Source organism: Crocodylus siamensis, chromosome 10 (genome assembly GCF_052110815.1).
Source record: "Crocodylus siamensis isolate JL-2025a chromosome 10, ASM5211081v1, whole genome shotgun sequence".
Taxonomy (NCBI): domain Eukaryota; kingdom Metazoa; phylum Chordata; order Crocodylia; family Crocodylidae; genus Crocodylus; species Crocodylus siamensis.
Window position 1 is genome coordinate 51001261 of NC_143404.1, and position 25325 is coordinate 51026585.

Genomic DNA, 25325 nt, shown 5'->3' on the forward strand with positions numbered 1-25325 from the left:
ACTAGGATCCGAGGATGCACTAGTGATGATTGCCCTTTTCATCTGGCAAGTCAGTGTCTCTGGGAACAGAAGAGACTCAGGGCCTATCTACCATGTACCAGCATAGTGGAAGCAGTACAAATCCTGTGTAGCTGGAATGCAGCTACATAGTATAAATGGGCTTTATGGCACTATTCCCCCTCCTGTACAAGAGCAGCTATAGCTGTAACAGTAAAAGGCATATGTGCTGGCAAAACTGCTGCTACATTAGGACTTTTATACTAAGGTGCCAGCAAAAAGACTGACACCTACCAGTAAAACATTTGAGTAGCTAATCGTAGAATGAGAGGGGACGCAATCTGCCCTCAGCCTGGGGCAGAGACAAAATGAGAGTCTGGGCTCTTCCCTCTTTGGTCCTGTGCTTTAACTGCCTCATAAACAAACCTTTAATAGGATTTTCTCCTCTGGTTGCCTGCATCCCTCCCTCTACACTTTCTGAACACACAGTGCTTGAAAGTTTACTAAGGCTTCTTCTTGCAAAGAGAAATGTTGTACAGCTCACCACCTCTGTCATGTCAGGCAGCCCTGAGCAGCCAGGAGTGTGCCTGTTGCAGGCAAGCACATACTTTTTAAAAGCGATGTTTTCATTGCTGTCAGCGGAATTCAAAGACAGCTAGAAGCCAAGGGACAGGAGTTCTTATGCCACTGGACAGTACAGGCAGCGCCTCCAATATTTCCAACAAAAAAATCAATGCATGTAACCAAGGGAGCAGGGCTGGTTCCAGGCAGTGACCTCAGGAACAGGAGGAGAGGCTGCTTAGCATTCAGCATGCAGCTATGTTAGGAGTCACAGTTCACTGGAACTGTTCACTGCATAGATGTGTCGCACTCAAGGGTACAGCTAATGCTGCTGGTGCTGCCACCCCAGAGCAGACACTTGCAAGCTTGAACCTTGGAATTTCTAAGAACAGAACAGAGTAACTCCACACAACGTTTTCTGCTTCTCTCACCAGACTCTCTCAAAGCTCTTTACAAACACCAACCTGGCAAAATACCAGATGGGAATCAAGGAACGGGGAAGGTGATTATAGGGAAAGGGAGACACAAAGAAGGTAAGTGTTATCATATAGCACATTGCCTTCAGTATTGAGAGCGACCCCCGACACCTGCCATGCAGCAATGACAGGGCAATCCATTTCATCCCTTCACATCCCCTAGCTCAGAGATTCCCAAACTTCCCTTTACTAGGACCCACTTCTGCTCTCCAACCCCTGCCTATGTAGCTGGGACCAAAACCACCCCCACGGTACGCCCCATTATCATCACCATTGGGGGGTTTCCCATATCTTATCCCCACCCCTTTTTTTCTAGTTTCTGCTCATCATAACTCAAGAGCACCCCTTGCAGCTGCAGCCCAGCCACTAGCTGAAGGAGCAGCAAGCTGTCTGAGCCAAGTGAAGATGCTGGAAAAGCCTCATGGCTCACAACCATGACCTCTTCCCACCCACCTTGGGAATTCACACAGCCTCTAAAAATCCCACCTCTTCCCATGACCATACACTACAGTACACCGCAGCAGATGCGTAAGAACGAGCTTAAGGTCCCTCATAGTTCCTCTCAAACATCCCAAGTGCTCCTGCTGCTCTCCCCAGGAAAGAGACGAGAACGTTTGGAGGTTCTGTACTTCCAAAGAGGGCCCCTTATGATCATCCCACTTTCCCCCAATATTCACCTGCCTTTGTCCCTCTGGTTCTTTGGAATTAATCTTCCAGAAGCCATCTTGCAACACACATTTCACCGAGATGCAAGATGGGCAAAAAGAGAAACAGAAGTTCTGCAGCTACTCTAGGAAAATGGTCACGTCAGGAGACTGAGCTGGAATGCAGACCGTCCCTGACCGCACCTCGGGCTAGGCTGCCTTGTACAGATGGGACTGCCTGAACTGCATTACAGATCTGGATGTTGGCCAAAGAACCCCTGCAGCAGGCAGCCTGTTTGGGAGGAGGGAGGGGGGTGGGATTGCCATGCGAGGGGAACCCCAGCTCTCTTCCTGCCAAGGGGGTAGGAGATGCCAAAGATCTATATGCCACGATATGGCTATTCAGGGGGAGGACACTCAAACTGGTTTCAACAAGCTTTTTCACCAATCTCTCAGCAGTCCCCAGATGGGCCCCCCCATCCTGCTCTTTGCCCTCAAATGGGGCATCTAGAGCCCTGTGGGAAAGGCAGCCCGCTGTCCTGGGAACGAGCTGGCAACAGGAGTGCCACTCAGGATTTGCTCAGCATATGGGAGAGGGGGGAGCCGATTTCCGTCCTGCGGCCGGGACCCTCTAGGATTGAGCTGTGGTGCATTTTGCCCTTCCACCAGCAAACAAAAGCAGCTGCACCCACAGGCCCCAGCAAAAAAATATCAACAGAATTCAGGGAATTTACTTAGCAGAAAGAGGCACTGCTCAGGGTATCTAAACAGCATTTGAGAGGCTACTGCCTTCCACAACAAGCAATCTCTACCTTCGCCAGTTGCTTAGCAACCAGCCTTCCCAAAGGATATTTACCTCGGCCTCTGCACCTTCCCTGGCTTTTATCTCCGATGGGAGCCACATCCTCTCTTGCCACAGTGCTGCCCGGCTCTGCTTCTCCATGCCTCCAAACAGCCGCACCCCCAGCCCATGAGCAGAACATGAATTTAAAGGGCCAGCACTCATCAGGGGAGCTTAAACCAAGGGCTGAAGCCGCACGAGTCTCTGGTTAGCTTCAAGCTGCTCTTAGCCTTTCATGTCACCTCAATGAAACAATGGCACAGAAGGCTGCTGGCCTGAAGAAGAATGAATCCAGTCTTAGCACATCTTGGACCATTTGCATCTGTGGCTGCCAATAAAAACTTACCAGCCCATAGATCAGTGTCCTGAAAGCACCCCCTTGTCACCACAGGATCTAATCTGCTTTCACCATACGCAAATGTAGGCACCAGGCCACTCCAGATGCAAGGCAAGTTGCTTGTGTCCGAAACCTCTCTCCCTTTCTACAAAGCTCCCTAGAAAGCCCTTCTCTTACAGGCAAACAGCACAGCTTGATGAACCCCAACAAATCCAGCTGACTGCAAGTGCAAGTGGTTTCCACCTTGAAGAGCAAAACTATTCTTTATCCAGCAGCTGTCAAGTCCACATATCCCCCATTACACTCTGAGATTTATCACTTCTCTCCTCTCACCTGCTGTATTTTCTTATTTCTCCACCATGCCACAGTCATGCTTTCTGCTTTCTTTATTGTTCTTAAAAAAAAAAAAAAAAATCAACCATTTGCTACCCTATATTCTATAGTCCCAGTGAAGTGTTAACTGGCAGTGATCTCAGCAGTGGCAAAAAGTCTACATTTTCCATGGAAATTCTTTCCACAATCATTCTCTGCCCTTTTCATGGAAAAGATCTGGGCATTTTTTCTTAAAGAGCAAATTATAGGTCTCTGCCTTGTTATTTTCCAGTTGATAAAGGATCTATGTCTTGGGGCAATTCCTCCAACCTACTCAAAATTCCTTAGTGACGGGGAAGGGACAGTATTAAAATGAATCATGGCAACAGCAGAGAAAAGCAAAAGATCAATAAGTTAAATAAGCCAGAGATTGAATTAGGTTAGCAAAAGTGATTTAAGCATTTTTCTTTTTCTTTTTTTCTTTTTTTTTTCCGGTGGCAGCAATTTGTGTTGTATTTCAGCCCACCTCAGGAAGAAGACCAATTAGCTAGCTGGAAAGGGAAAAGCAAATTGCTATGGTAATCGTGGCAAATCTAGCCTGGAAATTAAACCTGCTTGCATTCCCCAAACTGTCCTCACCACTGACAGGAAAACTAGAGGGGCCGCCTGTCATTTGCACAGACAGCTCTCCAAAAGTTAGAAAAGGGCAGAGCAAATCTTTTTCATTTGATTAGTGTTAAAAATGTTTCTTTTTTAAGAAATCAGTGAAATAATATTTTGTGATGGGCCCTTGTTAAATAGAATCCAGTGTTTTTAGCAATTTCTAGGTATAAAATTGCAAATATTTTGCAGTCAGTATTTTATCATCGGAATGGATTTCAGTGCTAAAGAAAGCAAGGCCCCAGTGATGCTAACAGGAACCTGAGTTGGCATGTGCTGTGCAAGCTTCTCACATACAGCTCAGCCACTAACCCCAACTCATAACTATCATTGGACTAACATGTCTATCAACATACAATCCGAATCCCCCAGATCCAGGGCTTCTGTCTAAAGTTGGCTGAAAAATGGATTTGATTTTCTTTCCATCATTATTTTCTAAAGAGGAGGAAAGTTCATTTTTGTCTAAATTGTGAATGGAAACTTAATTTTTTAAAGGATATTAAAATACTAAAACTGTGTTTGGCCAAAGAAAAGAAGAAAGTTTCATTTGCAAAGCAGAACCATTAAGTTTATTTTGAAGCTACATTTTCTGATCTAATAAGATTTAATAAAATGCCATGGTGCTATCACAGTCTTATGAATGTGCAATCATGTTCAACAGCACCTCTATTAGTCCAGGGAAGTTTTGTTTGGATAACTTCTCCTATACAACTTGTACAGAAGCTGGTGGCTTCTGGCAGCTGGGAAGAAAGAAGGCTCCAAGAAAGCCACAGGATGGGGCTGGTTCTTCTTATTTATCAGTCAGTAGCAAGACAGCCAGACATTTTTAGGATCATTAATAAGTTTCAGAGGTAATAGTACTACTCCATTGCAAATTGTGCAGTTCACAGCTCTCTCAGCTCTGCTTTCAGGTTGACAGAGTCTTAGCAAAAACATCTCCACGTTGGTTTACATTCCATTCATTTTTACATACTTTCCCCTTGTGCATGAGGATTTTAAAGTGTTTTTAAATGAAAGCTGAGATTTCAGGTATTTCTACAGACAGGCCACTTAGCAGATTTAGAATGGTACCACAAATCACTACCTACTAGGGCTGAACTGGAACCTTAAAAGTAAAAAGGCACCAGCAACTGACACCCCAGGAGCCTCCCAGTACCCTACTGTGATGCCTTCAACCACCATCACCACCTTATCCTGCACAGGAACTAGCTACTTGAATACTCAGCAACATAGGAAGGAAGCAATTTGTATCCTGATCCACAACATGCGTCTAGAGATCCCTGAAACATATCTGATGCCTCTGAAGGCTGCCAAGCCATGGTGAGTGGCATAACGGTTAACCCTTCCTATTCCCATCTCCATGTGCCTCCTATATGCCAGTGGAGACTCTGACCTCACTAAAGCATGTGACCATCACATGCAACTCCACTTAAGTCAGTGGCTTTGTATGGGAGTAAGAACTGTAAGTAGGAAGAGAATCGGAAGCATGGAGTAGCGATAGTGCACAGGCTTCCTTTTCAGCATCACTTGAGAATGAATCATCATTGCCAGGGTTCCCTTGGTCTTAAGAGCAACTTTTATCCCTTTATTATTCTGAGGAAGGTGCTGAGACTGTTATCATCAGCAAAAACATTTAGGATGTAAAGAGCATTTTCTTTACGTACCAAATGCCAAAAAGGAGCTGTAATGACAGCATAAAGAACCAGAGCCAGAGCCTAACTTCTCAGAACCCTGCACAATAGTCAGTGAGGCAGGCTAGATCACAATGCAGAAATGAGATGCTCCAGATGAGAGATATTCTCCAGGGCATTGTTCTAATTTCAAAGGTCCCAAATCACGGTGCCCACCTCATTTTCCTTAAGACGCTATGTCTCACCGCAATACGACCTTCCTGTGTGGTTTATTTTCTAACATGCAGATTACATTACTCACTCTCCTTCCCTCATTCCACGATACCCCTTCAGACCATCTTAATGACTTCTTTCCTGTGCACCTGAAGCCCATCAAGTTCCCAAAGGATATGTATGCATTTTGCTCTTTCAAAAAAAAAAAAAAAAAATCAAGCCTGCAATCTTTTTTGTTGCTTCTCCAAATTCTCCTCCAGGGGCAGTGGAGAGGAATTCCAAAGACTCAGGAGAATACAAAAAGAAAAGGGAAGCATGCCACCGCACCCCAAAAAAAAAACTAGAAGCAACCATGTGTTTAAATGCCACCTCCTTCCTTCCCCATCACTTACTCCAGAGGTAGAAATATCAGGGAAACCCAGTCCCAGAACAGAAGAGATTACTGCCTTCCTCCCCTTACTCACCCACAGCCAACAATGTATGCTAACTACAATCAGTTACAGATTTTTCTCTAGTGTAGATAGGAGCAGAGAGGCTCCACTGTGCACATTGTCCACTTCATGCTAATTGGATCTCAACAGCTTGGCTGAGAGGGATTCAAATTCTGGGCTAGCACCAAACCAAGGCTGAATCCAACCTGAAGGAGACCATCTGGTACCAATCAAAAAGGAAAAGGTTCAAAGGTCCACCACAGCCTACTTGGCTCATCAGGCTAGCACAGTTAAGGCACACCAGTTTCTGTAGCCAACAGCACATGAGACACTATCCCATGTTGCTCTCATATCCAAATACCTTTAATTCCTCAGCCCAAATGAGCAGGTACCTGTTAACAGGGGCAGCCTTTGCCAGGAATTCAGCATGCCTGCGGATCTGTAGAAAGGCACTTTTACCTGCTCTGCTGCTGCAGCTACAGCCGCAGCCCTAGCCCAGCCAGATCCCCAGCAGCATCTTCAAACTGGGCATTAATCTCTAAGACGAGGTGAAATCCAAGTGAAGATGAGGCAGTTCTGCACTGCCACGTGAGTAAGTAGGTGGAGTTGAAGGCTGTAGGAGAGCTTAAGGTTTACATAGTTTCATGCCTTGATTCTCTGTTGACTGAACTAAATTAGTCTGAACTGGTTTTAAGCCCCACGGAAAACCAGTTTGGCTAACAGAGCGGCTACACTCACATACACCAGGCCAGAGGAAGTGAAGAAAGGATTCCAGGCAGGTAGCTGCACTCACCCACATAGTGAGCAAGGAAGCCATTATGGAAAGCATGAGAGCAACGCCTGAGTGCTCTCAGCAGGGTGCCAAGATGCTCAGAGCAATGGCGGAGCACACCAGCCAGCCACCTCTTATAAATGACAGTGATCACTGAGGGGTGGCCAAAGAACAATGTGTTGACAAAACAAACCTCTGGAAAGCATTACGAAGCACATCAATTGTGAGAAAGCTGCACTCAAATGAAAAAGAGCAACAGCAGTAGTATTCAGAATGGAGATCTCAGCCATAACCTAATAAGACAGAAATAGGGCCCATTAAGGAAGCCATGTATCTATGCAGCCTTTACTGTGGCCCAATACAGTGCGAGAAAACTAAGCCTTGCTTACTGACATGAAAGAGGCTTTGGCAAGCAAAAGAGCTGAGAAATCATAGCTGGAGTGTTTTACAGCTGTCATCAGAACTCGCAGACTAAAAATACAGCGAGCAGAGACTCCCTATGCCTGACGAAAGCAGAATGCACCCGAAAGCTTGCTAAGAACTTTTTCCCAACTACCCAGTTGGTCTAATAAAAGATATCATATCTACCCGAAGAACCTTGCCAGCCTTAAAGTAGGTATCTTCCAGGATCTAAGTGAATGCAGGCCCAAATTTTTCAGAAGAGCAATTTTGCACTATGTTTATTTTACAGATGGAGAAACTGAGGCACCAGGAGAGAGGGATGCTCCATCCTGTCCTGTAGTCACATGGCTGTCCTTCCTGCCTTACCTGCCACCAAAGAATGCAGCTGTCTGAAGCACACAGACCCTGGGGCTAAAGCTGGTTTTGAAACCCTATGGCTTGGGGCCTCTGAACGAATTCTGCAGCACTGATGCAGAGATCAGCCTTTCTGAACATGTTTGTATGCATTTAGCCTCCCATCAGTCTTGCTGGCTGATATAGAAGTAGCGGAAACTCTTGCTGAAGCTTGTGGACTAGCTAGCATGAACAAGATCTATCTGACATGTGTGTCAATCATTAACACACATGCAACTGTGTTGAGATCCTTGGCTAGAAGATGACAAACCTGTCAAGTATGTTTGTGCCCTTGCATGCCTGGCGCTGTCTTTTGCCAACAATAGCCCAGGACATTGTATTTCTTGACATCACACTGGCAAAAGCAAAGGGGTGGGACTTTAATTCATAAAAAGAACAGCTGCAAAGCCAATCAAGTCTTCCCTAATCGACAGAAAGTCTTGGTTACCTAGGTAACAGATAACGGTACCTTCTTACTAACAGTCAGGAGGTCTTGTGCAAAATAAACCACAGAATCTAAAACAGGATTATGACAGTCCCTTCTTTCATACCCTTTTCATTTGAAGCTCATGATTAATACACAATCCCCTGGCAAGAAAGAAGAATGGTCATGTCTCTGCTTTTGGAGAGAAGCTGCAGTCCCCCATCCCAGGCCTGGGGAGAATTAGAGGAAGGGGTTTCCTCCACTCAGCAAAAGGGCTGAGGAGATTGAGACTGGGAAGAAGGGCGTACCTGAAAGCCAGAGAAGGGTATGAGCCCTCTGAGGTTTTAACAGGGAAGGACAACAGGAGTAGCTCTGGGTCAAGCTGAGCACTGCACTGTCTCTGGCTGCCTCAGGAAGTCTCCCATCAGCCTGCACTGGTTGGTGGAAGTAACACAAGTGTGCCCAGCAGAGTACACTGGCTGAGCAGTTCTTTGCTTCTTCTCTGACACGGGCATCTCTGACAGACGGTCTCAAGCTACTCTCTCTGTATGCCACCCCTTGCTTATGGGATCCTTCCACAGGGCTCTGACAACTCCTCCCAGTGAAGCAGCATGCCCCATGGTACTAAATGTGACAGGCCAGGATTGCTGTGCCCCAGCGTTACTGCTTAATTTCAGAGGCTAAAGGACATAGAACAAGCAGCTGATATGGGCAACAGTACAGCACTGGCATAATTACGTCTTGGTCCAAGGTCTGGGCTGCTGGTGCTGCCACAATACGCAGAACAACATCAGTGATGAAGAGGCATTTCACTTCCTGGACTGGGATTTCACTGCATGTGCTCAGGCACTGGCACAGGATGCCTAGACCTAACCCAATTTTGCTCTCACTCACAGTAAAACCCCCATTTTGTGCATCAGAGGGGGAACAGGCAGGTAGAAGCCACCTGTATGAATACAGCCAGAGGAACTCTCAGCACCCCTCTGCCAGGTGCCAGTGCTCCTGTGGATGATGCAGATGACAAGGCCTCAGCCTCATGGTATCATCCCCTGCTTGTTCTCTCTGGCACACATCTTCACTGAGAGGCAGACGGGCCGAAAGCATTGGAACAAGCACTGCTGGCTGATGAAGAGCACAAACCCCATTGAAGCCTGCTCATTTCTTGCTGTGACGCTTTTATCAGCCGGGCCTTTCATCTGTTGAGGACGGGAAAATGCCCAAGTTAACCTCAGCAGCCAAAAAAAGGGAAGAGGGAGAAAAAAGGGAAAGCAGAAGCCTGCAGGTCAGAAAAGCAAAGCAGCAGAGATATGAAGGAGAATGAGAGACTCAGGGGGGGCCAGAGAGGATCCTCACAGCCTGGCTCCCTGTTGGTGTAAACTGTCTCAGTGCCACAGAATTCAGTCGACCTGTAACGATCAATCCCATGCTCCCATACGAGGTCCTGTTTCAAGGGCAATGCAGGCAGCCTCCAGAGCTTTGCAGGGGCTGGGCACAAATGATGGGGTTCCCGTAGCTGCCCAGATTTCCACCTCAGCCTCATTCATCTTGATTTTCAGTTCCATTTACCACCCATGAGGGCTGCTATACCTGCCCAGCCACTGCAACTCTTGCTCTAAGGGGACAGAGGGCACATGGACTCCAAATCATACACATCAAAGGCCATAGCTTTTCCGTTGAGTGTGTGCCTGCAAAACTACCTAGCGCTGAGAGGAAGGGATCTACCCCTGGAGTCTGTTCCGGTACTTGCCTCTCTGTGAAGGCTGCCAATCAAGCTGGCATGGCACCTCTCTACGAGGCTGAGACCACACAAACTCATTTCACACAAGCAGCTGCCCAGCCATGAAAGTGGAAAGGTTCTTAATAGACATTACATCTTCAAAAGGAACACAGCAATTCCTTGCACTCTTAGGATGCCAGCACACAAGATAGGGTTGGAGACAGCAGTAGTACTTGTTGCATACACAACAGTGCATAAAACTTACATGCGAAGGGGCAGAAATGGAAATACATTGCAGACCCAAATCTTTCCAAGTGCAAACATCCAGAAGAGATCAATTTAACCCAGGTGTCTCTAGGGCAGGGGTGGGCAAAATGCGGCCCAGGGGCTGGATGCGGCCCACCAGGCCATTCTATCTGGCCTGTGGGGCTCCTAAAAAATTTAGAAAATTAATATTAATCGGCCCTGGGCTGCCTGTCATGCAGCCCTCAATGGCTTGCCAAAACTCAGTAAGCAGCCCTCTACACAAAATAATTGCCTGCCCCTGTACTAGGGTGCTAAAGGCATTAAAAGCATCAAGATAAATGGAATAGTAAGTTGGGCACACTTGCCCCATTTCCTGAATGGGGGCATGCAGTACCTGATGGAACTGGGTGGTTCCTTCTCCTAGACCTTAGACAATAAATAGCCAGATCACAATTTGCTCATGAGAGCCAAAAGCAGCAGAGGGAGCTGCAAATAAAAAGCAAGTTGCTCCAGGCTAGAGCTGCAGGAGGGGCTCTGGGTCAGGACAGAGGGACACTGACAATTCTAAGGCCAGGCCAGGATGGAAGCAAACACGGCATCTGGTCCCAAGCAAAGCTATCAGTCTCATTTGATTTGCTTGCAATAAAAAGTCAAATGCAATTACCTCCATTCTAAGTCAGTCACCACATCACCACTCATACTGCAGTTCTGCCAGACCTTACAAGCTAAGCAGGACAGGGCTGAGTTAGTCCCTAACTGTAAGACAACATCAGTATCACAAGGAGCAGCAGTGGCGCTATGTGATTGGTAACACAGTGTGATGACTCAGCTCTGACCTAACACCTCAGTGTAGTGCTGGGCTCGGCTGCAGTGAGGGGACTGCTCTGCTACCTTTCAGCTGATACAAGAAGATGGTCACTGAAGAGCTCAGTGCACCTTACAAACAAGTCTGATTAGCACAGTGCCCTGGGCCAACTCCACCAGGAGAGGATCAAGGACTGGGCAGGGCAATGGCTCTCCTGCAAGTGTTTTCTAGTGAGGTAGATAAGAACCAGGCACTAGGTATGTCAGTGAAAAATCTTAGCGGAGGAAATATGCAGGTACATGACAGTACATATTTTGTCTCTATGGCTGGTTCCCAAACTAGGGTTGCAAGCCATTTAGGGTGTAGAGCACTTTCAAATGGGGCTGCAAGTCCCACAGAAATTCACTTACCACAGAGAGACTCTGCCTGGAATGGGGATCATAACTCAAAGACTAGGGGGAGAAGGGGAACAGAAATCACAGACCTTGACCCTCAAACAGTTGCTGGGGTTTGGGGGATTTTTAATCTGTTTTGGGATGGTCCCACTGATGAGGCACTAGACTGGGACCCAGGAGATCTGGGTTCTTTTTTCCTGGAGCACCTGGACAGGTCAGGTGCTGAACAAGCCCCTAACCTAAAAGCTTACACATTAAGATACGAAAATAAACAGACCAAAAGAGATGGCTGAGGGAAAACATAAATAATCAAATAGGGAAGGTGCTATGTTCATAATTAGAGTGCCATTAGAAACATTCTCAACACCACATCTTACAGAGGATCCCTGCTTACCCCCTCCAGTCATGGCAGTACACATAGCTAGCTATAGGCTATGATCATTATAGCTGCTCTGAATTTTTCATTTTTTTTTTCCTGAGAAAAAAATGCCTCATTCAGAAGCCAGCCGCTGCCTGTTTAGCAGGCAAGTGAATGTTTTCAATAAACCCAAAGAGGTTTTTTTGTTTGGTCAGCTGAAGCAGTTTTGTTTTAGGCAGCTGCGAATGGGATGCCAGGATGGTATGTCCTCCTTGTGGAGGGCTCAGCCAGCCATTCCCCAGAGAGGCAGCAGGGAAGCAGACAGCTCTTGTAGCAGAAAGCTCCCTTTATACATTTCCCTTCTGGATGTTGATATAACAGAAGCCCCTTCTTGCTTGCACCCCCATCCCCTTTTTGTGCATTTCTTTTTCCATCCAAGTATAGGCAGAGACCTAGCACACTCATTGCATGGGTGTGGCAAGGCTCAGAGCAATCCAGAAAGCTGAAGTGGCTTTCTGTAGGAGAAACCTATAAACTACATCTACGTATCAATTAAGCTCAGTGTCAGTAAAGAAAACAAATGAACTGAAATATCCACTTCAAAGACTGTAAATATATCCTGTTGCTAACCTAACTCACTGTCCCCAGTAGCCTTTGATCCTCACTACCTTGCATTGCATTTTTATATATTTTTCCAAGTGCATTTTTATATTTTATCTGTCTCATCTTTAACATTGCATTTTGTATTTTAGATTTTATACTTTTAAACCCTTAAGAATGTACTCCCTGTCAAATTGTTACATTGTTAAAAACCGCAATGAAATCGTAATTGTAAAGTGATAAAATATGCTATAATGGGCTGGTCCCTGAGTGAATGCAAGTATGCATGGTGACGAGTAGGTAATTAAATGACAATAGCCCAGCAAAAGGAACTTTCCATTACAAAACTCTATTCTACAAGCCATTTTAGGCTAATCAAGCCAAGGAACTGATTCCTGGGACTGAGCACCCACCCTATTGAAAATTCCTGCAACCCTTAACAATACCATTGTTAATCAATCAAAAATCAAAAACTGACTCTTGAAACTGCACTACCAGATAGCCAAGACCCCTGTGACCAACAGATGTTAAGCACTACTCAAGATCCACATGGGACTGCGACTTCCAGACTGGGCAGCAAAGATAATGCTGGGGGAAATCACATAAGTCTGCCAGAAAGGGATAAAAGGAAGTGAAGCATGACCCTCAGTGGTACCCTCTCATCCAGCACCTGACCTACCGAGACAGGAGGACACACAGGCAGCACTTTTCTGGAGATGACATCGCCTTGAAGGAAGCTGATCATCAACAGCAGACCCCAGGGCCTCGGATTGGTAGATATACTGACACCAGTACTCTCGCAATCATTACAGCAGCTACCATACCAGGAGTGGGCAAAATGCAGCCCACAGGCTAGAATGGCCTGGCAGGCCTCTTCCATCTGGCCCACAGGGCCCCTACAAAATTTAGAAAATTAATATATATCTGCCCCTGGGCAGCTGTCATGAGGCCCTCAATGGCTTGCCAAAACTCAGTAAGCCATCCTCCGTCAAAAATAATTGCACGCCCATCACACTATACTACATGGGTTTAAATGACATGGGTTTGAATGAGTATGTGCATGCATGCTAAGTTGACCATCACCCCTCACAACTCAAAGTTTGCATTTAAGATTTTATTGGCCACTTCACATCCCATACAATAAATTAGAATTCATTATGATCCCATGAGCTGGTCCTTTGTAGCCAACGCTCTAACCCCACAAGCCTGCCAGGATGGGTCAGAGACCTCCGCTGTGCCTACTGCACCACCACACCAGTCATCTGCTTTGGGCTCCTCATTCTGCTGCAGGTAGAAAGAGTAAGCAGCTTCAATATCTCCCTCCTAGTCTGGTACGGTAGGTGTGGCTGTGAGCTGTTCTTCCCTGGAGAGCAAGGCAGCATTTCTAGGAAGAGAGCAATAGGATAGGGCCTGTATGGAGTACACTAGGCTGCGGTCATATGCCCGACTGGACAAGGGCCGATGTTTATACAAGCAAAGACTGAAATCTAGTTAGCCTGCATTTGGCCACAGTTCGTTTCTGATGTCAACAGCACACAAGGGAGTGATGTGGCTAGCATTTCTGGCCAGTGTTTGGGCAAGAACCAAACTAACAACAACTGCTGGAGGAAGAGACATTCCAGCGCCTGGGGGCCATGCTCCCCCCCACCCCATCAGTACACCACTGGCTATCACTGATAGGGGAAGGAAGGAGCTGGTGAGCAACCCAGTGTTAGACCAAGGGTTTCAGGGAGAGGAGCTAGTAATACTTTTTCATTATTTGTTAAACAATACTCATCACTTCCAAGCATTTTATGAACTACAGACAGGAATCACTGCAAACCCCAATTATATGCAGACACGTTTGTGGTAGAGAAGAGCAGCTGTCCAGCCACTGACATACAGTAAGGTAGGTGGGCAAAAGTGACGAGCACCAAAACCAAAGAAGGATGTAGAGACCAATCACATGACCTGAAATTGGGCCATGACACTGGAGTAGCACCCTCCTCCCATTGTATCAAAAGACCACAAAAAGCCAAACTTCAGCAGAGAGAGCTTTCTTGGGACTAACTAAAGCATAGCAAGAAACATGAGCATTTACTAGGTACCGATTTGGCCTCCAGTACCACAGGATTGAGTGCCTCACAGTCTTCAGTGTACTTAACCTCACAACGCCCCTCTGAGGTAAGGAAGCCCTTCTACCCCCATTTTACAAATGAAAAAAGTGAGGCACAGAAAAGATAGGACTTACCCAAGGCAAACCTAGTCTAAGAAGGAGCAGGAAACTGAAGACATGTCTCCCAAGTCCCAGGCAGATGCCCTCACCCCTGGATCATCCTTATCCTTCTGCTTCTATCACAGCTAGCTATTTTTTCTGCTGAGAGCATTCCAGGAGGCTTGAAGCAAGGTCCCACAGTGGCAAACAAAGCCTCAGGGCAGGGAATATGGCAGCTGGTTGGGAGCAAGGCTCACTGTAGAACATGTGACAGGCAGGATGTCAGGGCTGCTTGTCAGAACAGGGAACAAAGAACTGCAACTCTTTTATGGTCTGGGCCATGCATAGGTGGAAAATGTTCTCTCTCCCTCTTGGCAACTGCCTAGGCCGACTCCTCTCCCCCATCTGGAGTCAGATGATGCCTCTGTGGCAACCACAGAACAGCTAGCATGGAAAAAGTTAAGATTGGGAAAATATGTAATGTGGGTTTAGCTGTCTTACAAGGGATGAAGCAATGAAGCATCTGGAGAGAAGGAAGTCAGCACTGTGACCATTTACCACTCCACAGACCACCAGTGTGAAAAAATGCCTTTAAGGACAAAGCAATTTGGGAATGTAAGCCAAGGCAGGTTATACAGGAGGGAAGACTAATGGGTGCTGCAGCAAGAAAAGCGCAGGAAGGGAACCCAGTTTGGAAGTGTGGGAGGTGCCCAGTTCCTTCTGGGGAGGAAGCAGGGGGAGCAGGGAGCACATCTTAAAGGGATTTGGCTCTGCACTGAAGACAGCCACGTGTCACAGCTAGTCCGTGTCGGACAGACCCAAAACATCCCACAGACCACAGCCAGCCAATACCCCATGCAGAGACCTGGCAGCCTACAAGCATAAGCACCGTCTTCCGAGGTTAAAATCCTGTCTGGGGTAACCCTCAAGGCAGCATCCTGAGCGCAGCCATCTCCTTAGAGAGATTCTCCCAAGGAGACTCAGTCCTTCCCTTTATCTCTCTGCCGTTTGATACATAGGTAAGCAACAGCATGCCCTACACAATGTTCATGAGATAGAATAATCTATCGGTTGCACAGAACTGTAGAACAAACCCAGAGAGTGATAACAGGCTTGTCCGCACTATGATAAACATGCCAAGATAGACGCACCATTCTGCTCCTTACAGAAGAACTGAGGTGCTTTCTAAACACACAAATCTGCATCTGCCCCAATCAGTAACACCCAGGTGCATGTGCATGCATGCACGCACGTGCGCACACATGTCCCCCCCCCCCCATATGTATACACACACGCTTCCCCACAGTAAGGGACCCTGACAACAGATAAACAGAAAGGCCTTGAACCTGCCCAGACTCGAGTCTGGCCCCTGGGGCTCTGTGCCACAAGCAGACACAATGATGAGCGAGTTCCTTTTAACATACCTGTGTTTAAGTCGTCATCCCATTGACACTTGGAACTGGCCATAAGAAAGCAGCTTATTGAGTGGAAAACAAAATGGATGCCCTACTTGGGAACAGCCTGCTTGCCCCAGTTGTAAGGGCCACCAGCCTCATCAGCTAGAGAGCACGGTGTGAGGGGCTAATTCTGAGCCACTGAATCGTATGAGAAACCTCCCCCCAGCTACTGTGGTGCCATCAGGTGCTGAGCAATGGAAAAACTGGCTATAAATAACACAAGGGTTAAAATGCACTGGGTTTACTATACATGTGACTGCTAAGCTGTGGCGTGATCCTGCCAACAGCACTTCTCCCTACTGCACTAATATAAGTTGCCCTACTAAATGTGGCATAGTGACTCCCTAAGCCAGGTTTGTCCAACATATGGCCCGCAGGCTGCCATGCGGTCCGCCAAACCATTTTCTGCGGCCCGAGGTCCCTCGCTCGGGACAGACAGGTGGAGGAGGGGAGAGGAGCTGCTCACCCCCGCGGGGCTGGGCTCGCATGACCTCCCATGTCACATGAGCCAGATCCCACCACTGCCCCAGCTGCGCCTGATGGGACGAGCTGAAGACAGCGCCCGCTTTTAGTTGTCTCTGGCTTGGCCCCTTGCCTTCGGTGTCCCGCCTGCCTCCCAGGACCCGCCAGGCTCAGCGGCTGTGGGGTGGGAACGGGGCGCAGTGCCTGGCACAGGCAGTCGGCAGCGCAGCCCCGGGGGGGTGGGCCTTGGCACGCAGGGTCCTGGTGTGACCTCCACAGGGCAAGACGGCAGGAGCCACTGTCTGTTGGGCCCCACACTCACATCGCTGAGGCCACCTCGCTCCGGCCCCCCTCGGGCAGCGCTGGCTCATGGGGCTGTGCTGCTCGGGGTGGCCCGGGCAGGGAGGGGGGATTGTTGCTCCCTATGGCTGGGCCAGGAGCTGCTCTCCTGCCGCGATGGCTGCCTGCGCCCTCCCGGAGGCTATTTACCTTCGCCGTGGGGAAGCGTGGAGGAGCGGACCGGCTCGTGTTCCCCCAAGGCCTTCCCCTGCAAGGAGCTGCCCTGGGCAGACCAGGCCTGAGACCCTGCCCTGGGAACCAGCTTCACTCCCGCAGTTCTGCCGTCCCCCGTCTCATGCGTTGGCTGGGCCCCAGCCACGTCTGCCCGAGCACTGCCAAGACTTTGGGCAGCGGTGTTGCTGGTGTGGACAAGGCCTGGGGAAGCAGTAGCACAGGCAGCCCCTTGGCCTGTGTGAGAGCACTGGCTACATCGGTTTGGTCATATATTTTAACATGGCTGTCAAATATCTTCTGGGCCCACCTTCAAATGGTGGTCGTAGTAGGCAGAAGGGGGGCCCAGCTGTTGGGATGGCTGGTCCAGGACATCATTTGCTGTAGTTTGTCACTAGCTGAGCACAGATGGGTGTTTATGACAGCTTTGCCTTATTTCAGGCTTGTCCAACATATGGCAGGGTGATAAAATATGAATATGGCTTGCCAGCCCACTGAGTGATAAGAAGTTCATGATCCGGTCCCACATTCAAAAGGTTGGACACCCCGGCCCTAAGCTGTTTAAGGCTTTGTAGAACAGGCCTCTGAAGCACATGCTCCATGAGGCAGAAGTCTTTTGTTTATGTATTTCCAGCCAAAGCCCTGGAAGGCTAAAGCATGTGATAATGAAGAATGATAGCTATGGGTCACATCCTGCCTGCAGACAGAGATGCAGGGCGGTTGGGGAATCACAACACAAACTTTTGGTCCAGCCACACCAATACAGCAAGCTCACCCTCCCTGGCATCTCTCCCCTCCACATGGAAGGTTTCGACTGGCAGACTGTGAAGGCAAGAACACCAGGTACCAGAGTGCCTTGGAGAAGCATCTCTCAGTCAGACACAAAGGAGAGTAGCTCCAGCGCAGCACACTCTGCAACATGTCCCTCAATGCAATGGCTCCGCTCCCTTCTGGCTCTTATTCACTTGCTCCAGGGGAGAGAAGAGGCAATTTGGCTTTAGAATATTCCCTGCTAGCACCCAATGCTGAAGAGGCAGACAGAAGCCAAGGCTGGACACAAGGGATGAACAGATGTGACCAGGTTGATTTAACATTTATTTGCTTGCATCTATAAATAACGTCTAGCTTTCATGCTGAAATCATGCAGCAACGAAACATTACATATCAGGAAAAAGGTATCTGCTCAGTCTCTCTACAACTACAGAGTACTGCTCGATTATTATTTTAATATTAGTGTTCCATAAAAAGGAAAACACTGGGCCACGGGTATCTTTAGTTTAAGTGCCCTTCTGCCCATGGGGCACCAGTAGGCCAAATCCAGCTTTGGATCACGAATACATACCATGGTTTTCATCCAAGGAGCCCAGATTTACCCATGGAATAGTTTCACCTTCCACAAAGCAGCATGCTGTAACTAACTTCCAAAGTGGGGAATCTGAGATGGGAAGAGAAAAGACTGCATGCTTCAGCCTGCTGGAACAAGTCAGACTTTAGGTGAGGGGAACTATACTTTACACAGGCCTGTTCTGTGCTCTATTATGGTTTTAGATGTAGGGGCAAAGCCAGCACAGACAGAACCTAACACCCACAAGCTACTGCCATTCTCTACATCCCAGACCTCCTCCCAACCCACTCGGAAATCGGGCTGTTCTCCATACTCCAACACCCTCCTCTTATAGGGCGACCAAGACTCTAACTCTCGGAGCTGTTTGTGCCCCTCACAGGAAGAGGAAGCTGTCTGTCACCTGTCCCTCCATCATCTCCTTGTCCACACGATGGTTTGCCCATGAATTTGTAAACATGGGATTCAAGTGTGCTCAGGGTGGGTCATCCCGAGTACAGGATTTGGACCCCTGCAATGCATAACAACACGTACACTTCCATTCCTAGTACATCCTCCGAGTGCACGCGTGGGTGTGCAGACACACATACATAAGCACTACTAAGCTGCCCATATTCCACCCTTGATAGCTTCCTCAGTCTGCTGCGAGAGGAGTTAAGGATCAGAGGGTCTCAGTGCTCTGCTCAGACACCCGAGAGCTGATCAAAGTCTCTCCTCGTTCCGGCTGATATTTACTATTCCACCCAGAGTAGCTTCCCTTGTAGCCTTCCTAAAGCACAGTCCGGCTTAGAAATACAATGAAATCAGGGAAGAGGAGGCAGCAGGGCACTCTGGAACTTGTCAGCAAGATATGTAAATATGCACTGTGCCGAACAGGTATGAGACATGCGGAGGGAGGGAGTGGGGCGCATGCACCAGGGAGGTAAAGAAGCACTCACCCTGAGAAGGAGACGGCTGAGGGAAGACAGTACTCTCTACAGGACACCACAAACCCCCTCTGGCTCATCCTGGGGAGAGATAGGAACCAAAAAAGGCAGAAAGAGGAGAGGACCAGGTAAGGAGACACACATGCCTCACCTACAGTGTGAGGGAAAGCCCCACTAGTCTCAGCTGTGGCTCATTTTACCAATATTAAGTAGCATAGAGATTCCAGCGTGGACTGGCCTTTGGGGTTGGGAATTACACATGATCTAATCCTGCTCAGAGCAGGTGCGACTTCCATGAAGGTGGTAGCAGGCAGCATATCTATCCCAATCTTGCAAACACTGGTGGAGCTGAGCCAGACTAGCAGAGAGAGGGAGAGGGGCTCTGATCCCTGAGTGTGTCTGTTCTCTCTCTGCATTGTATCTTTCTGGGTTCCTCCTTTCCTCTGCCAGTGCAAAGTACAAGTACCTTTTCAGAGAGTCCCCCTTGGTTAAATAAGGATGGAGGGGACAGAAGAGAAAGAAACATAAAAGAGAATTTCAAAAGTTCATTAAAGAAAGCAGGTGAAAATTTTCAAAGGCTTGCAAACGCCTGATCCCACTTTGAGGGGGGTGACAGCTTTCCACAAAGCCTTGATCATGGCACATCACCTATTCCTGGGTAAAAAAACACAGCGTCCATTGATCCCATCAGCTATAACCTGTTCAAGTTCAAAGTGGGGCCTTTCAGCATAACACTTTTAATCCAGAGGTGTACAGACACTAACAGAGAGGCTAAATGCAGCACACAGGGCAGGGACTCAAGGGCACAAGGTGAGTCAGTAGGAAAACCGGGAACAGAAGCTTGGGCCTAGACTCCTAGCCCTGTCCCCAGTAAGCCAGGCTACCCACCTAGTATACTGGAAGGCAGACTCATTGTGGCCCTTCCTTTCATTTCCCATTCATCCCTTCCTCCTGCCTTTTGGTTGGCCCCCAGAGCAAACTACTACTACCTAAGTCAGCCAGTCTGCATACAAACAGCATTGTAAACCTCTATGGAAACAAGGGAGACCTAGCCAGAGCCCTCCAATAGGGCAGGCCCTTGGAATTATCCATTAGAAACTGCTCATAAAAATTTACAAGCTGCCCCAGTCAGAGATAGAAAATCCACAACCCTGAGGCACACGCCTGCATTTTATTTTTAATCAATGACAGTGGCCAATTTTACAGCCCCTCTCAAACACAAGGATTTTCCGCCTTTGTCATCATTACAGAAATCATCCAGTCTGACAACACTGCATCATTGGCCCCATGTGTAGGGAACTGGTCCTTTCTCTCAGGAGAGCAGAGTTCAAACTTTGCCTCGAGGCCCCAGGGAAGGTGAGCTAGGAAAGCATCACTTAGTACATAGCAGCTGTGGCATGATTCTGTAGCATGCAGCTCAGCTCAAGACAGGCTGAAAACTGAATAGCCAGGGGAGCAGCAGAGCAGGATTGTGACCCATGGAGCACATACAATAGGCCCAGGACTATCATGGTAGGGGAGGTGCAGGAATAGGATGAAGAGGTCTAGCAGCATGGTGGGAAAAAAATGCTAACATCATGATGTGCAATAAAGCAGTGGTTCTCAACCTTTTATGTACCAGGACCCATTTGTAAACACTGAAGGCCAGTCCAACCCAGTGCCCTTCACTCCTGACCCACTGCCCCCCAACCCCAGGCTCCAGTGTGTGGGGCGGGGGGGGCCCCCAAGCAGCCCCTCGCAGGAACTCTGTCAGCCTGCAAGGGAAAACCACAGTTTCCCATGTTTTTTTTCTTTAAAGGAGAATCCATTTTAAAAGTTTGTTTGCAATCCTTTCATATATTCTTGTAACCTATTTTGGGGTTGTGACCCACAGGTTGAGAAATGCTGCTATAGAGCAAGTTGGAACCAAGAAGCATTCTGAAGAGCTTTCTTCTCTGGGGGATAGGTAAGTCATCATAGGCTGGGAGTGGTAGCTGGTGTGGTACGTGCCCTCTCCTGCTCATCTCCCTGCACAGCCCAAACTACAGTGCCATTTGTAGGATTGTAACAAGTACAGTGAGCCCCAGATTAACAATCAGCAGATCACACATCGCCTTCATAAAGGGAGGTCTGCATCATTTTTACTATTCTTACAGCAAGATGAATGGCTGCCTCATGGTTACCCAGCAAGCTTAGGTGAAACTATAACTCAGGTCTCCAAGTCTTAGTCAAGGCTGTACCTCACAGGTAATACTGCCACAGTCAGAGAATCATAGGAGAGAAGGGCAGAACAGGACTTCTGGAGATTTAGTCCAGCTCCCCCCACAAGGCAGGATCATCCCTGCTTAAACCATCTCATCCAAGTTTGATCTAACTTGCTCTTAAAAACTTCCAAGAAACAGAGATTCCACAGCAGCTCACAGTAATCTGCTCCAAGACTTAACCACCCTCACAGGTAAAAATTTCTTCCTAATATCCAGCCTAAATCTCCCTTCTTGCAATGTAAGGCCCTTACTCTTTGTCCTGTCCCCTGCAGTCACAAAGAATAGTTTATACCATCACCTATACTGCCCCCTTAAATTATTTCAAGTCTTATCAAACCCCCCCCCTCAGTCTTCTCTTCTCCAGCCTAATCCTAGTTCTTCTAAACACTCCTTGCAAATCATGTTTCTCAGACTGCTAATAATGTTTACTGCTCTCTGCTACACTCTTTCTAGTTCATCTATGTCCTTCTTACCCAAAACTGGACACACTACTACAGGTGAGAGCTCACAAGTGATGAATAGAGTGGAAGAATCACTTCACTTTACTTGCAGGCAATACTCCTGTCAATGTTACCCAGCCTAATATTAGCTTTTCTGTTTTTTTAAACCTGCAACAACACGCTGTGGACTCATATTCAGCCTGTAGTTCACTATAACCCCAAAGTCCTTTTCTGAAGTACTGCAGCCTAGCCAGTAATGCCACAATATGCATTTGTGCATACAATTGTTCCAACCTAAGTGCAGGTATTTGCATCTGTCTTTACTGATTTTCATTCAATTAATTTTTAATCATTTTTCTAGGCTGTCAGGATCCTTCTGAATCCTTATGCTATCCTGCAAAGCATCTGCAGAGTTCCACTCAGCTTGGTGTTGGCAAAAATGGTGGCTGATAGAAATACTCATCAAGTCCCTTTGTTATATCGGTGTGTGTGCACAGAACAACAGATTCATTGCACTTAAACAGAATAAACAACTGCTCACCCATCCAACAGCGACACACAAACCCCATCAACTGCCAGCCACCTAAAGAAAGCTCTGGGAGGTCAGACACTTGAATACCTTGGGCAACCCTGAGATTTAATAAAAAGGATTTCTGGTTAATATCTTTTCCCAATCCAGTGATGAATAAATCAGAGAATCATAGAAAATTAGGGTTGGAAGCGACCTCAGGAAGTCATCTAGTCCGAAGTCCCAAATAGATCATCCCAGCCACGCTTTCCAGGTCTTAAAAAACTTCCAAGCATGGAGATTCCACAACCTCTCTGAGTAACCTGTTCCAGTGTTTACTACCCTCCTAGTGAGAAGTTTTTTTTCCTAATATCCAACCTAAACTTCCCTTGCTGCAACTTGAGACCATTGCTCCTTGTTCTGTCATCTGCCACCACTGAGAACAGGCTAGTTCACTCCTCTTTCTAACCCTTCAGATAACTGAAAGCTGCTATTAAATCCTCTCTGTCTTCTCTTCTCTAGACTAAACAAGCCTATTTCCCTCAGTCGTTCCATGTAAGTCATGTTCCCCAGCCCCCAACCCATTTTTGTTGCCCTCCATTGGACTCTCTCCAATTTGTCCATATCCCTTCTGAAGTGGGGGGCCCAAAACTGAACACAGTACTCCAGATGTGGTTTCACCAGTGCTGAATAGAGGGGAATAATCACTTCCCTTGACCTGCTGGCACACTCCTACTGATGAAACCCTATTTGTCGTTAGCCTTCTTTACAACAAGGGCACACTGTTGGCTCATGTTCAGCTTATTGTCCACTGTAACCCCTGGGTCCTTTTCTGCAGAGCTGCTGCCCAGCCAGTCAGCCCCCAGCCTGTTCTGGTGCATGGGATTGTTCCACCCTAAGTGCAGGACTTTGCACTTGTCCTTGTTGAACTGCATGAGATTTCTTTTGGCCCAGTCCTTTAGTTTTCCTAAGTCACTCTGAAATGTAAACCAACCATGCATAACTCGATTCTAAAATCAGGGAACACATATCCCAAGCAGCTAAAATGTCAAAACATGCTTCATTTCACAGAATTTAAGGCCATGTTTTTGCTATTTTGCAAATATTTGGTCTTCCCCAAATTTTACTTCATACAAAGTTTTGCACTGAGTTGTGTGAATTGCTGACAGTTTCTAAATGCATGGATTCAAGAACAGCTTCATCAGCATGCAAAGGTTCAGACAGTTGTCGGAAGTCTTTCCATTGACTCAGCCACTTTCCAAGTGCCTAAATAAATATAAAAGCCACCATATAAAAACACAAGCACTAGTTGAGTAGTTCTGCATGTTAATAGGAGCATTCATTTCCAAGCCTTCCAGCAGATCTTTCTGGGGTAAAGTCCTTATCTGGTAACACCTAAAGGTCCCAGTCAAAATTGGGCCCCTTTATACTGCAGAGAAACCACTTGTGTCCAAAAACACAAACATCTACATTACTCTGCTTTCTAACCAGAAATAAAAGCTTGCTAATTCAAAGGAGAGACTCACCCTGTCTCCAAAGACAGTTCTTGACTCTTACTTCTGTTCAGGTACTGTTCAAAACCTGTAAGACAAAGATTGAATGACTTTTTCAATGTCTTCCCCCCACAAAATGATCACAACTACAGGGCATGACAGTACGCAAGCATCACTCATTTCAACCCAGGATGGCCAGACTCCTAATATTGTATTTAGTTCCATAAGAATTTGCTCTTAAAAATGTATATAACAGATTACCTGACACACAACCCTAACCTGGAACAGGCCTAGGAGAGAACAGTACCTTCCAAGTCAGCAGGCTCTGTATAAATTCTAAGCCAGATCTGCTAATTTGAACGATAAAAAGTATTTACTGCCAGCAGCCCTGCAGAACCAACACAGCTCAGAGGGAATGAAATGGATACCCTTGAGGCTTACACAGTCACCTGCTAACCAAGTTCTAATTTCGTGGCCATCTGTGCTACGCCATTGTCTAAATCCCCCCTACTTCACCTGTACTATGCTGCTGAAGACAATAGAGTTAGTTGCCCGGGTATCACTGAGGGCAACATTTTGTCTTCAGAAAGTTTGTTTCAAGTGATGAGGCATGAACCAAGCTTGATTCTCAGATTTTGGAGGAATCCGGTAGGGTTGGCTTGTTACTTGTAAATGGAGCAGGTTAGGTGTAAAATGCGCCAAGACAAAGAACTAGCAGATACAACATTTGATTTTATGCACGGCCACCTTTTGAAACAGAAATTACCATTTACTGGAGGAAAGAAAAGCCCACAAGACCTGAGGAAGAGCTGCATCCATTTCACTGATTGCATTTGTTCCACATGTTGTTTATACATGTATAGCAAAATAAACAAAATATCGGATTCCTCCTGAGAAGGCCACAGGACAGCAGGGAGAACTCCCAATTCTGCCGCAGAAAAATACCTTTTACCTCACGAGTTAATTTTCAGACAGACCTCCAAAATGCACACAGGCAAAATCTGTGGGCTGGTCCATTTACGACTGATGATGCAAATCAGGTAGGATGAGCTGCCCATGCAAAGTGCCAGTAACACACACAGAGCCCAAGAGCAAGAGTGCAGGCAAAAATGGCGGTCCCTTTAAGAATCTAAATCTCCCTAACTCCAGGGTTTAACTAGATTTGACAAAGCCATTCATCCACATTCCAAGTCAGAATTAAAACAGTTTAACATTCACGGTACAGAGTAACTGAGAGCAGAGTTTGGCTCAAAATAGTGGTCTTATTCAGGAAGCAGCAAAGTAGAACACCACATGCGGTCTTTCTTCCATTGCAATACAGGCTGAGTAGGCAGTAACCCAGTGACAAGATGTGCAGTTACTGCAGAGTCCCCGCAATATCTACATGCCAACATCCATGTGCAATAATTAGGTTGCTGTGCTATGAGTATGTTTCTAATCCAGTAGGCTATGCAAGGCCTGGATCTTTTCCTCTCTACAAACTGCATACTAAGTAACAGAGATTAGCCTCACTCTCTCATCCATACGTCACGATT

At 47.1% G+C, this 25325-nt stretch overlaps 1 protein-coding gene across 7 annotated transcripts in view; it reads right to left on the reverse strand.

Annotated features, from left to right (window-relative positions):
* Positions 1-25325, reverse strand: part of EPB41L1 (erythrocyte membrane protein band 4.1 like 1) — a 183482-nt gene that overhangs the window by 107828 nt on the left and 50329 nt on the right. For 3 of the 7 annotated variants that reach the window (XM_090020536.1, XM_090020537.1, XM_090020529.1), the window contains exon 2: positions 23824-23878. The exons of 2 other annotated variants lie outside the window; for them this stretch is intronic. The gene's annotated coding sequence lies outside the window, so the exon portion shown is untranslated. Of the gene's footprint in view, positions 1-2534; positions 2611-22330; positions 22420-23823; positions 23879-25325 lie in introns of those variants that run through there. 2 more of the 7 variants (XM_090020530.1, XM_090020532.1) reach the window with 2 other exon arrangements.